The sequence below is a fragment of the Mustelus asterias genome, chromosome 5 (assembly GCF_964213995.1).
Source record: "Mustelus asterias chromosome 5, sMusAst1.hap1.1, whole genome shotgun sequence".
Lineage (NCBI taxonomy): Eukaryota > Metazoa > Chordata > Chondrichthyes > Carcharhiniformes > Triakidae > Mustelus > Mustelus asterias.
In genome coordinates, this window is record NC_135805.1 from 35,312,457 (window position 1) to 35,325,626 (window position 13,170).

At 45.2% G+C, this 13,170-nt stretch overlaps 1 non-coding gene across 1 annotated transcript; it reads right to left on the minus strand.

The window, feature by feature from the left end:
* Positions 1–2,254: 2,254 nt before the first annotated feature.
* LOC144494503 (U2 spliceosomal RNA) lies at positions 2,255–2,436 on the minus strand. The gene has a single exon (XR_013498074.1). It is a non-coding gene; the product is annotated as a U2 spliceosomal RNA (small nuclear RNA).
* Between the last annotated feature and the right edge of the window lie 10,734 nt (positions 2,437–13,170).

The window sequence follows — 13,170 nt, forward strand, 5'->3', positions numbered from 1 at the left end:
GTCCTTTTCAAGACAGCCTGTGGCCATCGATGGCCATCCTAAGGTATTCCCCCCTTCATATTTCCACTACACATTCTCATCTCCCCCACACCACCAGCTGCCCCACCTCCTTTATCCAGGTTCCATTTCAGCATGCTTTCCTCTGGGACTTGCTGCAGTCCCAATATTGGCCACTGCTCCTGATGGTGCTGCTGGGACAAGGGAACTGTCAGCCCATTTGATTGGCCAACAATTCTTAAAGATGGGACTTCATCCCCAATCTGAGAGGAACTCCCGTCTTCAGCTAATTAATGGCCCGAGCTCTGTTAAATGGCTGAGGAGTGAGTCTGCCTGTGCTTGGATGACTTTTAATTGGTGATGAGGGGAGGGGAGGGACGGGAGAGGGAGGGGGGATGAGGAACCCAACCCCAGCGTAAAATTCAGCTTCAAATCCCATTCGCTCATCATCCTTGACCTTGCTGACCTACATTGGCTCCCAGTTGAGCAGCACCTCGATTTAAAATAGTGATTCTTTTTAAACAACACCATGGCCTGACCCCCTCCCCAGTTTGGTAATCTCCCCCAATCCCACAACCCTCTGAGATATCTGTTCTCACTGAATTCTGAGCTTCCTTGATTTTAATTGCACCATCCTTTGGTAGCTGCACCCACTGTTGTGAGGGCTCTAAGGTCTGGAATTCTATCCTTAAACTTCCCTACCTCTCTATCTCTTTACCTCCTTTTTAACCTGTGATTATCCCTCTCTCCACTCGCATTGTCTGTTCCTGGAGAGACTTGATTACCTGTTAAGACTCGCATTCCATCTTGCAATTGTGCCTTTGTCTACACATGCCCTGTTTGTGAACCCAACTCTCCACTCACCTGATGAAGGAGCAGCACTCCAAAAGCTCGTGCTACCAAATAAACCAGTTGGACTTTAACCTGGTGTTGTGAGACTTCTTACTGTGCCTACCCCAGTCCCCAGTCCAATGCCGGCATCTCCACATCATCTTTTCCTCCTATAAGCCTTTCCTTAAAATAGACTCTTTGGCGAGGCTTTTGGTCATCTGCCCAAATAGACTTTAATGTAGCTTGATGTCAAGTATGTTAATGACACTCCTGTGAAATGCCTGGAACATTTTATTACATTAAAGGTTCAAAATAAATACAATTCTTGTTGTTTCACTTCCTTGTTCTGTAACCTTTTTGTACACAATGGCAAAGGCTGAATTACAATAAGAAGTCTCACAACACCAGGTTAAAGTCCAACGGGTTTATTTGGCAGCACAAGCTTTCGGAGTCTCAGGCTCCTTCATCAGGTGAGTGAGGACTAGTATTCACAAATAGGGCATATACAGACACAAACTCAATTTACAAGATAATGGTTGGAATGTGAGTCTTTACAGGTAATCAAGTCTTAAAGGTACAGACAATGTGCGTGGAGAATGGGTTAAGCACAGGTTAAAGAGATGTGTATTGTCTCCAGCCAGGACAGTTAGTGAGATTTTGCAAGCCCAGGCAAGTCGTGGGGGTTACAGATAGTGTGACATGAACTCAAGATCCCGGTTGAGAGTCCTCATGTGTGCTGAAGGCTGAATTAGGCATTGAGTGAGATGGGACTGTATCTATTGAAGCTCCTTGTTCTTAATTTGATGGCAATGAGTTTAAATTGCACAGTACCACTTTATGGTACTGGAGGAGGGTGGGAACTAACACCGTCAATGAGTTCACTTTCGGTTTTACTCGGGCCTCCCCCTCGCCTACGGTTTTCTCCTCCTCGCACAGCCTTGCATGAGCAAGAGTGAATCTGAGTGTGGATGCAGGGAGGCCACACACACCAGCCTTCCTGGCTTATGGAATGTAGAATTACTGCATCAAGCAAGCAAGAGGGCAAATATAGGAGTAAAATGAAAGAGCTTTGGTGTCCCAACACATAGTCAACCAATCTCCAAAACATCGAACCCCTGAAGTTTACAGCATTTAAGGAGGACATTGTGTGACTCATGCTCTCCCTTCACCCTGTATCTTTCATTGTCTGTAATATTCATCAACCTTTCCCTTTCAAAGGTGCAATGATCCTTGTCTGAACCACTCTCTGTGCAAAGTATTGCATGCCTCTGCTATCTGTTCTCTAACTACTTTTTAAAAATACTTTTCCAATTCAATCAAATCAAGTCCAATTCAGAGTCTCAACAAGTTGAGACATTTCCGATCCAAGCTGACAAGACAGGGCCTCCACTCCTGTCCTGGGCCCGATCCACACGAGCCAAGCTGATTGGAGTAGGTGCAGACTCACCTCCTCCAAGGCTTGATCTCACCTGCATCCCAGCCAAAAGGCCGAGATGCCGCTTTTAAAAATTGCTTCAAATGAAGCTTAAATGTAACCTAATGACCTCAACCAAGCGCAGCATCCTATCCATACTACACTTGATCTTAGCCAAAAGGCCGAGAAGCGATTAGTATGCTCAAATGCGATCCAGACCTGATATTTTATAAGTATAGCCAGTGTTTTGCTTAATTGTCTTGGTTTTGATAATAAATTGCTTTATCCACCTGTCTGCCTATTCTACTAAGCTCTCCTGGTCCTCTTAACTTTTTTCTAGTTATTGACACTTTGGACAATGTTGTTGATTCTTAAAAAAACACGGCCAAGCAAGTCGCTCAGTTCAAGGGCAATTCGGAATGGGCCATAAATGCTGGCCCAGCCATAAAGCCCATATCCCACGAATGAATAAACATAAAAAGTATGTGAAAGAGAGAGAGAAAGTTGTACTGGATCCAGCACTGTGCTGTGAGTAAACCATTCCCAACCTGTCTTACAGATCAGGCACCTTTCCATTAGTCATTTTCCTTTATGATCCGTTGCATACACAAATAGAGTAATTTTGTTTTGGTTGGCCACATGTGTGTACTGTTAGCTGCTTGATGAATTGATCACAATCATTGCCAGACTAAATAATTTCCAAACCGTATTCCTGAAGAAATTTACATTGTATTCCTGTTTGTCCAAGATAGAGTGCACATTTTCCTCCCCCACAGGAGCACTTCCCACTTATGCAAGTCCAGATAGTTTATGTCCAAAGTAACAGGTTGAATGTGCTAGTGCCAATGGGGTTGTGGATGGTTGGGAGTTGGGGAGAGGGTGGGGGAGCAGTTCTAACACATGGGTGACACGGTGGCACAGTGGTTAGCACTGCTGCCTCACAGCGCTTGGGACCTGGGTTCAATTCCAGCCTCAGGTGACTATGTGGAGTTTACACATTCTCCATGTGTCTGCGCGGGTTTCCTCCGGGTGCTCCGGTTTCCTCCCACATTCCAAAGATGTGTGGGGTGGTTGATTGGCCAAGCTAAATTGCACCTTAGTATCAGGGGACTAGTGGGGTAAATATATGGGGTTGCAGGGATAGGGCCTGGGTGGGATTGTTGTCAGTGCAGGCTCGATGGACTGAATGGCCTCTTTTTGCACTGTAAGGATTCTATGAATACAGATGGACTGGTGTCTGAACCATCACCAACCAACTTCCAAACCATTTCCTGAGGTTCTACAAGGAAGAGAAACTCTCAGGAGGAGAGTTGACTATTCAAATTTTTAATGAGGCAATCAGTCTCTGTTTTAACCTGTTCTCTGTGTTTTAGAGTGGGTAGTTTTGCTGCCGAGGGCTCTGGAAACCCAGCAGCTGAAGTGAGATGAGCTCAACTTGATAGTGAAGGTAAGTTCCTATACAGCACTGCTTGTGGGTCAGGAGTAGCAGCAGTGCTTCCTCCCAATTCCACCCTACCAAGCTCCGATTAGATCAACCTGCTCTATAAGTCTTGGACCCCATCTCCCAGGACTGGGTATTGTAAATTCTCACAAAACCAGAACACCCCTCATCGGGTTGGACCACCCTCCTTCCCATCCCCAGAGTTGTGGAGTGGACTTACCTGGTCCTGTGGCCTGCCCTGCTCTGTTGCACTCCTTGTTTGACTGGAAACCAAGCCTGTCAACCATTGAGGCCTAAAACGTCATGGCTTGAGGAACTGCATACCTGCATACCCCACCCCTGCCTATGGAACCTAGACTAAAATATAACTTTTAAAAATTAATTTGTGGGACATGGGTGTCGCTGGCTTGCCAGCATTTATTGCCCATCCCTAGTTGCCTTTGAGAAGGTGATGATGAGCCACCTTCTTGAAATGCTGAGGTCCATGTGCTGTGGGTTGACCCACAATGCCGTTAGGGAGGGAATTCCAGGATTTGGATCCAGCAACTGCAAAGGAACGGTGATATATTTCCAAGTCAGGATGGTGAGTGGCTTGGAGGGGAACTTGCAGGTGATGGTGTTCCCATGTATCTGCTGCCCTTGTCCTTCGCGATGGAAATGGTCGTGGGTTTGTAAGATGCTGTCTAACGACCTTTGGTGAATTGCTGCAGTGCATCTTGTAGATAGTACACACTGCTGCTACTGAGCGTCGGTGGTGGGGAGAGTGGATGTTTGTAGATGTGGTGCCAATCAAGTGGGCTGCTTTGTCCTGCTTGGTGTCAACCTTCTTGAGTGTTGTTGGAGCTGCACCCATCCAGGCAAGTGGGGAATATTCCATCACACTCCTGACTTGTGCCTTGTAGGTGGTGGATAGGCTTTGGGGAGTCAGGAGTTAAAACCATGCAAGTAGTTTGGGTATTGGTTTAACAAATAATCTGATGTCAGGTGGGAAGAATTCCAGTACCAGAACTATTGTTCCAAGCCCCTTAAACAATCATGCTGGCTGGTCATTGTCTCCAATGAAAACAGACAAAGTATGGGAAGCATGTGTTTTATCAAATAATTAATATTGCACTCTGAAATAGCTGCCAAAGCCCGTTGAAGAGATTAACAAAAAAATATAAGAAATGAGACCCCTTAGACTTGCTGCAGCATTTATAAAGTCATGGCTGACCCTCAACTTCAATTCCACTTCCCTGCCCTATCCCCATATTCTTTCGCTCAGAGTTCAAGAATCAATTGAACTCAGTCTTGAATATACTCAAGCAAAGAGCCTTAATAAACCTTTGGGGTAGAGGTCCAAAGATTAACAACTATCTGAGTGAATATTTTTCTCCTTCTCCCAGTCCAGGTGGGACATCACAACTTCTGTTGCCGTTTTACATTCCAGACATCAAATACAGCTCTTTCTGAATCATAGAATCCCTACAGTGCAGAAGGAGGCCATTCGGCTCATCGAGTCTGCACTGACTCCAATCCCACCCAGGCCCTATTCCCATAACCTCACATATTTACCCTCCCAATCCCCTTGACACTAGGGTTAATTTAGCATGGCCAATCAACCTAGCCCACACATCGTTGGACTGTGGGAGGAAACCGGAGTACCCAGAGGAAATCCATGCAGACACAGGGAGAGTGTGAAAACTCCACACAGACAGTGTGGAATCAAGTATCTTTAAACAGAATGGCAGCTCAGAACTTCCACGGTCAACTCCGATTTGTACTTCCTGGAAACACTGCTTTTTCCTGAAACTATCGGAGCTTTGGGATTCAACCTAGACTTAAAAAATAAATAAGCCAACAAAGCAGCCACAATTAAGAACGTTCCTACTCTGGATTCAGCCTGGAGAGAGTTAGAAGTCTGTTTTTCATCAAGAATTGGATAATAGACATCATTATAGTGATGTAACACATTGCCACATCGCCATCCTTGTCAACAACCTGGGTCAAGTCAGGCAACATTTTGATCTATCAACAAGCAGAATTTAGGCTTGAACTGATTAGAGTCCGTTCCCTATGTCTCTCCTTCCCTAAATGCCTCTGTTTCACAGGTTTGCTCCCTGACTTTACAAGTCTTCCAACAATCTATTTATTTGATCTCACATTTAGTCACCTCATCTGAATCCCCCATATACTGCTCCATTAAAGATGCTAAGCAAATGCTTATTGTTTTGCTGTTGCTATTGTTAACAAGGAAATATATTGCTTTGGAAAGCTTAGTTCACTCTGCAGCATGATTAAAGTGTAGATTTCCTAATGGTGGTAAGTGGTGCATTACAAAGTGTTGAGACATGATTAGGATGCACATGCAAATTCTTGGCATCTGCGTCAAGAATTAAGAGTTCTCTAATTACCCAGCTGAGCCCCACAAACCAGGAATGTTCAAGGATTACGTGTTGTTCTATGGTGAGTTCATGGATAGCTGGAGCAGACGTAGGATTGTAACAACTGGCACATAGGATTCTCACAATTGGCATCCCTCGATTTCAGCAGCAAAATTCAGCCAGAGATCCTGCTCCTGGTTCCTTTCCAAGAACACCTACCCTACTGCCTACCCCCTGTCAAGGCTTGTCGATGAATAAGGGCAATTATGGTGAGGTACCTGAAGCTGACCAATGCCTCTGAATGTGTACCCTACAAACAGCCAAGTATCCAGGAGACTAAGCTAGGGGATGAAATTCATTAAGGGTAAAACATCAATTCAAAGTATATTATTATGGCTGCTGTCAATGAATGCATTTAAAACCAAAGAGTTGGATTGAAATGATGCCTCATCACATCGCTCAGAAATGACTTGAAATGTTTTTCATTATGAAATGTTATCTGAAGAATGGGGCTAATCTTAGATGAAGAATGGGGCAGACATTCCTGTCGTTGGTCCTGGGAGTGTTGGATTATTTGGGCGCAGCAACTATTTAGGAACCCAGGCAATTAATGTCAATGGATGGTAATTTAAAGGAGCTTCCTATATAGTAATGCATTCCTCCCTGCATGACTTTCTTTCTAGCATTCAAAACATCCAAGGACAGGTTTTGTAGAATGAAAGTAAATCCAGACACTTGCTGCCAGTGATACATTAAATAGTTAATGAAACATAGAGTTCATGAAATGCCCTTTAAAATAGTCACACAATGTAGTTTTGATGATTCCATCTCATCAGCAAATTCTGATTTGGCAAAGATAAGTTCATGTTTCACAAGTGATAGAAGAGCTTTGAGACTCTGGAAAAAATCTCTCCATCCAAGACTGGAACAATAACCGTGGGTTGAAAAAATTGCAGGTGCTTCCCTGGCCTCTGAGAAATCATTCCTCAATTGTTGCACCAGGATGTGAGCCTCTGCTGCTGACCAACATATTTTATACGAGGGAGATGTGTAGCTGGCACTATTTTATCTGACGTATGGATTTTGTGGTCTATCAGGCTGATCCATGTTTGCCTTTTTCCCATTGTATTCCTTCGGCATTGTTTTCGCTTTATTCATTCACTTTCAGTAACGGGCTCACTGGGCAGGATGAGGCACTCATGAACACATGCCACATTAATCAACATCATTCAGGAAAACGTTGAAAAGCATGCCGCACAGGAACAGGAGAACAATAAATGCCACACAATGGATAGTAACAACAGCTGTCAGTTCCCAACATAGCCCACGCGATGCAGCCTTTGGAGTATTGGCTGCATCGGAGAATGGGGATGCTTGTTGATGCCTGTCAGCTTTTTGTCTTTGGTGAAGCTATCAAAGAAGGTGCAAAACACAATCCAAGCGCAGACCAAGAGAGAAAAATATCGAAATGAGTAAACAGCAGAAGATCTTTGACTGCTCTTATGCGCAATCTTCTAGCCTGTTATAAGGGGAATTTTTCATTGCCTGGGAGCTGGTCATTCCCAGGGCACCACATTGTTGGTTGTGAATCTGTTTTTAAGTTTATTTATTAGTGATGCGCTATCAATAAGGCAAAAGACTACCGGTGTGCCAATACAAGTGCAGGCTTTTATTCACAACAGAATCAGGAGCAGATCCCAACAAGTAACCGACCTGGACTGAACAAGGGGGAGGAGACAGCCACCTTTATACTAAGTGCCGCGGGGAGGGACCAAACTGGAAGGGGATGTGTCCAGGTATGACAAGCACACACAACGGTGATCCATATAGGACAGAGGCACAACTGAGGTCCACCACAATTAGTGTCACAAGTAAGGCTTACATTAACACTGCAATGAAATTACTATGAAAATCCCCTAACTCAGGGGCCTGTTTGGGTACACTGAGGGAGAACTTAGCACGGCAATCGCACCTAACCAGCACGTCTTTCGGACTGTTGGAGGAAACCGGAGCACCCGGAGGAAACCCACGCAGACACGGGGAGAATGTGCAGACTCCGCACAGACAGTGATCTAAACCAGGAATCGAACCCGGGTTCCTGATGCAGTGAGTGCTAACCACTGTGCCACGGTGCTGTCCCAAATCAGTATGAGATAAAACAAAAAGGGGGGGCGGGGGGAATGGCGACAGGGGGATGGGGATGAGACAGGGTGTTGTGGTGACAAACAAAGTGAGGAATTGTAATCAATAAACAATGTAACTGTCATCTTGAAAAATGGCAAAAATAGTGCCTAAATTGTGGGCAAATTATTACTTAACATTTAGTTTGAGTCTTCCCTCTAATGCACTAACTGTGTTAGAAACTCATTAGATTGTTGGAATATTGTTGGGTTTTATTAAGGTCGCCAACAACAACTTGTATTTATAAAGTGCCAGTCATATGGAAAATTCCTAAAGAGACCAGAAAGGAAAAAGAGGCCACAAAGGGCTAAAATTGGATAAGGCCCTTTATCAGGCTTAGGAATCAATGTGTGATTATTCCGCAACTAATGGAAATGATGCAGGCAGCACGCAAATTTCTTAAAGCCAACCTGCACCTCGTAAAGAGTAATTGTAACAAGCATTGAAAGTGGATGAGAAAGACTTTCTCAGCAGGAAGAAACTGGAGTAATGGAGCAGCAGAACAGAGAGAGGGCTTACATGTTCTCTAACGGCCCCAAGAGCGTTGCTATATAGTGTCAGAAAAATGTCAATGGCCTCATCCATGAGTGGAGAAGGTCAGTGAGTTTATCTTCAAATACCATCTCCTCCCAACGTCATACGTTGTTCAAGGCACCACACCCCTCCATCAAAATCATCATAGAAATCATAGAAACCCTACAATGCAGAAAGAGGCCATTGGGCCCATCGAGTCTGCACCGACCACAATCCCACCCAGGCCCTACGCCCATATCCCCACATATTTACCCACTAATCCCTCTAACCTACGCATCTCAGGACACTAAGGGGCAATTTTAGCATGGCCAATTGACCTAACCCGCACATCTTTGGACTGTGGGAGGAAACCGGAGCACCCGGAGGAAACCCACCCAGACTCGAGGAGAATGTACAAACTCCACACAGACCGTGACCCAAGCCGGGAATTGAACCCGGATCCCTGGAGCTGTGAAGCAGCAGTGCTAACCACAGTGCTACCGTGCCGCCCCATCAGTCACACATCAACAATCTCCTGTAATCAGGACTCATTCATAAGATGCATGTACTCTGCCTCACCCCCACACAATGCTGCCAGACTCACCCCCATATCTCATAGCTGAAGAGCCAACAGTATGAGCAAGCTATGGCAGGCATTCACCCAAACACAATGCTATGCATTAACTGACATGCTTCCCTCTCTTTTGCAAGGCAAGGCAGCATACAACAGGGTGGAACAGCAAAGAACTGGCAGGAACTAACGAGGCTTCATGCTCTCATTCCCTCAGAGGATATAGTGCTTGACATTTATAAGGGTGGTATGGTGGCACAGTGGTTAGCACTACTGCCTCACAACACCAGGGACCCAGGTTCAATTCCAGCCTTGAGTTATTGTCTGTGCGGAGTTTGCACATTCTTTCCATGTCTTCATGGGTTTCTTCCGGATGCTTCACTTTCCTCCCACAGTCCAAAGTTGTGTGGGTTAGGTTGATTGGATATGCAAAATTGTCAGGGGGAACCAGCAGGGTAAATACGTGGGGTTAAGGGGATAGGGCCTGGGTGGGATTGTGGTCGGTGCAGACTTGATGGGCTGAATGGCCTCCTTCTGCACTGTAGGGATTCTATGAATTTTGACACCAGCTGTGACAACAGGCTTTGTTGAAGCCATCCAGGATGATTTTGATTTGATTTGATTTATAATTGTCACATGTAATAGTATACAAGTATTGTTTCTTGCACACTATACAGACAAAGCATACAAAGCATACCATACATAGAGAAGAAAAAGAGAGAGTGGAGAATTAATGTTACAGTCATAGCTAGGGTGCAGAGAAAGATCAACTTAATGTGAGGTAGGTCCATTCAAAAGTCTAATGACAGCAGGGAAGAAGCTGTTCTTGTGTCAATTGGTACATGATCTCAGACTTTTGTATCTTTTTCCCTGCGGAAGAAGCTGGAAGAGAGAATGTCCGGGGTGTGGTGTCCTTAATTATGCTGGCTGCTTTTCCAAAGCAGCGGGAAGTTTAGACAGAGTCAGTGGACGGGAGGCTGGTTTGAGTGATGGACTGGGTTTTGTTCACAACCCTTTGTAGTTTCTTGCGGTCTTGGACAGAGCAGGAGCCATACCAAGCTGTGATACAACCAGAAAGAATGCTTTCTATGGTGCAGCTGTAAAAGCTGGTGAGAGTTGTAGCAGACATGCCAAATTTCTTTAGTCTCCTGAGAAAGTAGAGGCGGTGGTGAGCTTTCTTAACTATAGTGTCCACATGGAGGGACCAGGACAGGTTGTTGGTGATCTGGACACCTAGAAACGTGAAGCACTTGACCATTTCTACTTTGTCCCCATTGATGTAGACTTCCACTATGCTTCCTGAAGTCAATAACTATTTCCTTCATTTTGTTGACATTGAGGGAGAGATTATTGTTGCCGCACCAGTTCACCAGATTCTCTATCTCATTCCCGTACTCTGTCTCGTCATTGTTTGAGATCCGACCCCAACAGTGGTGTCATCAGCAAACTTCAAAATCGAGGAGAATTTGGCCACATAGTCAAAGGTGTATAAAGAGTATAGTAATAAGCTAGGACACAGCCATGTGGGGCACCAGTGTTGAGGATGATCGTCTAGGAGGTGTTGTTGCCTATCCTTACCGACTGCGGTCTGTGGGTTAAGAAGTCTAGGATCCAGTTGCAGAGGAAGGAGCTGAGCCCCAAGCCACGAAGATTGGAGATGAGTCCCACAGGAATAATGGGTTAAAGACTGAGCTGTAGTCTATGAATAGGAGTCTGACATCAGTGTCTTTGTTAATTAGGTGTTCCAGGGTTGAATGTAGGGCCAGGGAGATTGCATCTTCTGTGGACTTGTTGCGGTGATAAGCAAACTGTAGTGGATGTTACTACTTTCCTGCCTTATGCATTTCTTGAATCACATTTCACCCTCATCTGCGTTCTGATATGATGTAGAAACCATGCATTTCTGGCTTCTATCAAACATCCTTTCCGTACCCCATTCTTCCAATTATGCTTGTGCTTTCAGAGACCCCAAAGCCTCATGGCTGGCTATCCACTGATGTCGGAGAATGAAGAGCCAGAATACTCGCAAGCACCAGCTCAAATGTTGGCACTGCGCTTACCTGAGAGGGCAAAGAGAAGATCTGTGAGACAACAGCACAAGTGCACTGCAGCAAGACTGGGGGAAAGGATAGTGTGGCAGTTACCCCGAGGGAATGGGTGCAGATCTGTTCTTCTGCATTGAACTCAGATAAGAACATCTATGATGCAGTTTACTTGTAAAGGCTTGCACACAGTAATGCATGGTACATTGACAGACCTTCCAGAGGTCAGAGGCTCAGAATCCTGCAGCAAGTAACTCTCCTCCTGACTCCCCAAAGCCACCGTCTACAATTAAGGAGCAAGATGGAATATTCTCCACTTGCCTGGGTGAGTACAACTCCAACAACACTCAAGGAGTTCAACACCATCCTGGACAAAACAACCCACTTGATTGGCATCCCATCCACAAACATTCACTCTCCTATCACCAACAAACAGTGGCAGCAGTATGTACCATCTACAAGACGCACTGCAGAAACTCACCAAAGTTCCTTAGGCAGCACCTTCCAAGCTCACAATCACCACCATCGAGAAGGACAAGAGCAGCAGATACCTAGGAACACCACCAGCTGGAGGTTCCTCTCTCAGCCACTTATCACCCTGACTTAGAAATACATCACCGTTCCTTCACCGTCACTGGGTCAAAACCCTGAACACCTAACACCCTCCCTAACAATACTGTGGGTGTACCTTATTACATTGACTATTATGGTTCAAGAAGGCACCTGACCATCAAGGGCAACTATGGATGGGCAATAAATGCCGGCCTGACCAGCGATGCCCACATCCCATGAATGAATAATAAAAGCATAATGCAAGGTTCTGAGCAGAACAGGAAGCCCGGAGTCAATGTGGTGGTTAACTCCATGAGAGCGCTTGTAGACTCACTAAAAGGTGCACCTCATGAGCTCAGTCTCAGCTTCCATTGAAACACAAGCAGAGGTGAGCTGATTGCTGCAGTATACCCATCACCATTCTCCTTATCTCCTGGTTCATGTCGCTTTGGAACCAATGGTCCTTCGGAAACAGACTTCTGAGCCTCAGTTTCTGTGGAATGGTTAAGTAAAATTTCTTGAAAACTGGGTCCGAGGGAGGGTACTGATAAGATAGCTCAAGGTGCTGCATGGAGGCTGTAGGGAGAATATTGGGGGAGTTTGAGTGGGAACTGTGCATAGTGTACAACAAGTGTCTGGCACCAGAAAGATTAATATGGGACTGATAAAAGTGTGGCTTTTGCTACCAAATAAACCTGTTGGACTTTAACCTGGTGTTGTTAAACTTCTTACTGTGTTTACCCCAGTCCAACGCCGGCATCTCCACATAAGGTATTACCCACATGGTGATAGGGGTCAATGTAATGTTGAACAGAGCTGTGGGTGACAAAGGAAGCAGACACATGGGAATACCACCATCTGAAAATCACTCACCATCTGATTTGGAAATTTATGACCATTCCTTCACTGTTGCTGGTTCAAAACCCTTGAATTCCCTCCCGAACAGCACTGTGAGTGTACCAACCCCACAGGAACTGCAGCAGTTCAAGAAGATAGCTCACCACCATCTTCTCAAGGGCAATTAAGAATGGACAATAAATGCTGGCCTAACCAGTGACAGCCACATCCTGTAAATAAATAAATAAATAAGAAAGCTCCTAGATTGGATCTTTACTCTGGGACTGGGATTCTGCAACCTCATCTGCGGCTGGGATTCTCCAGTCCATTGCTGTGAATGGAGATTTGGCTGAGCGCCAAATTCTCACTGGCAGCAGTGGCCAAAGTATATATATCATTTCTAGTAGTTAATAAATCTGGCTTGGGTC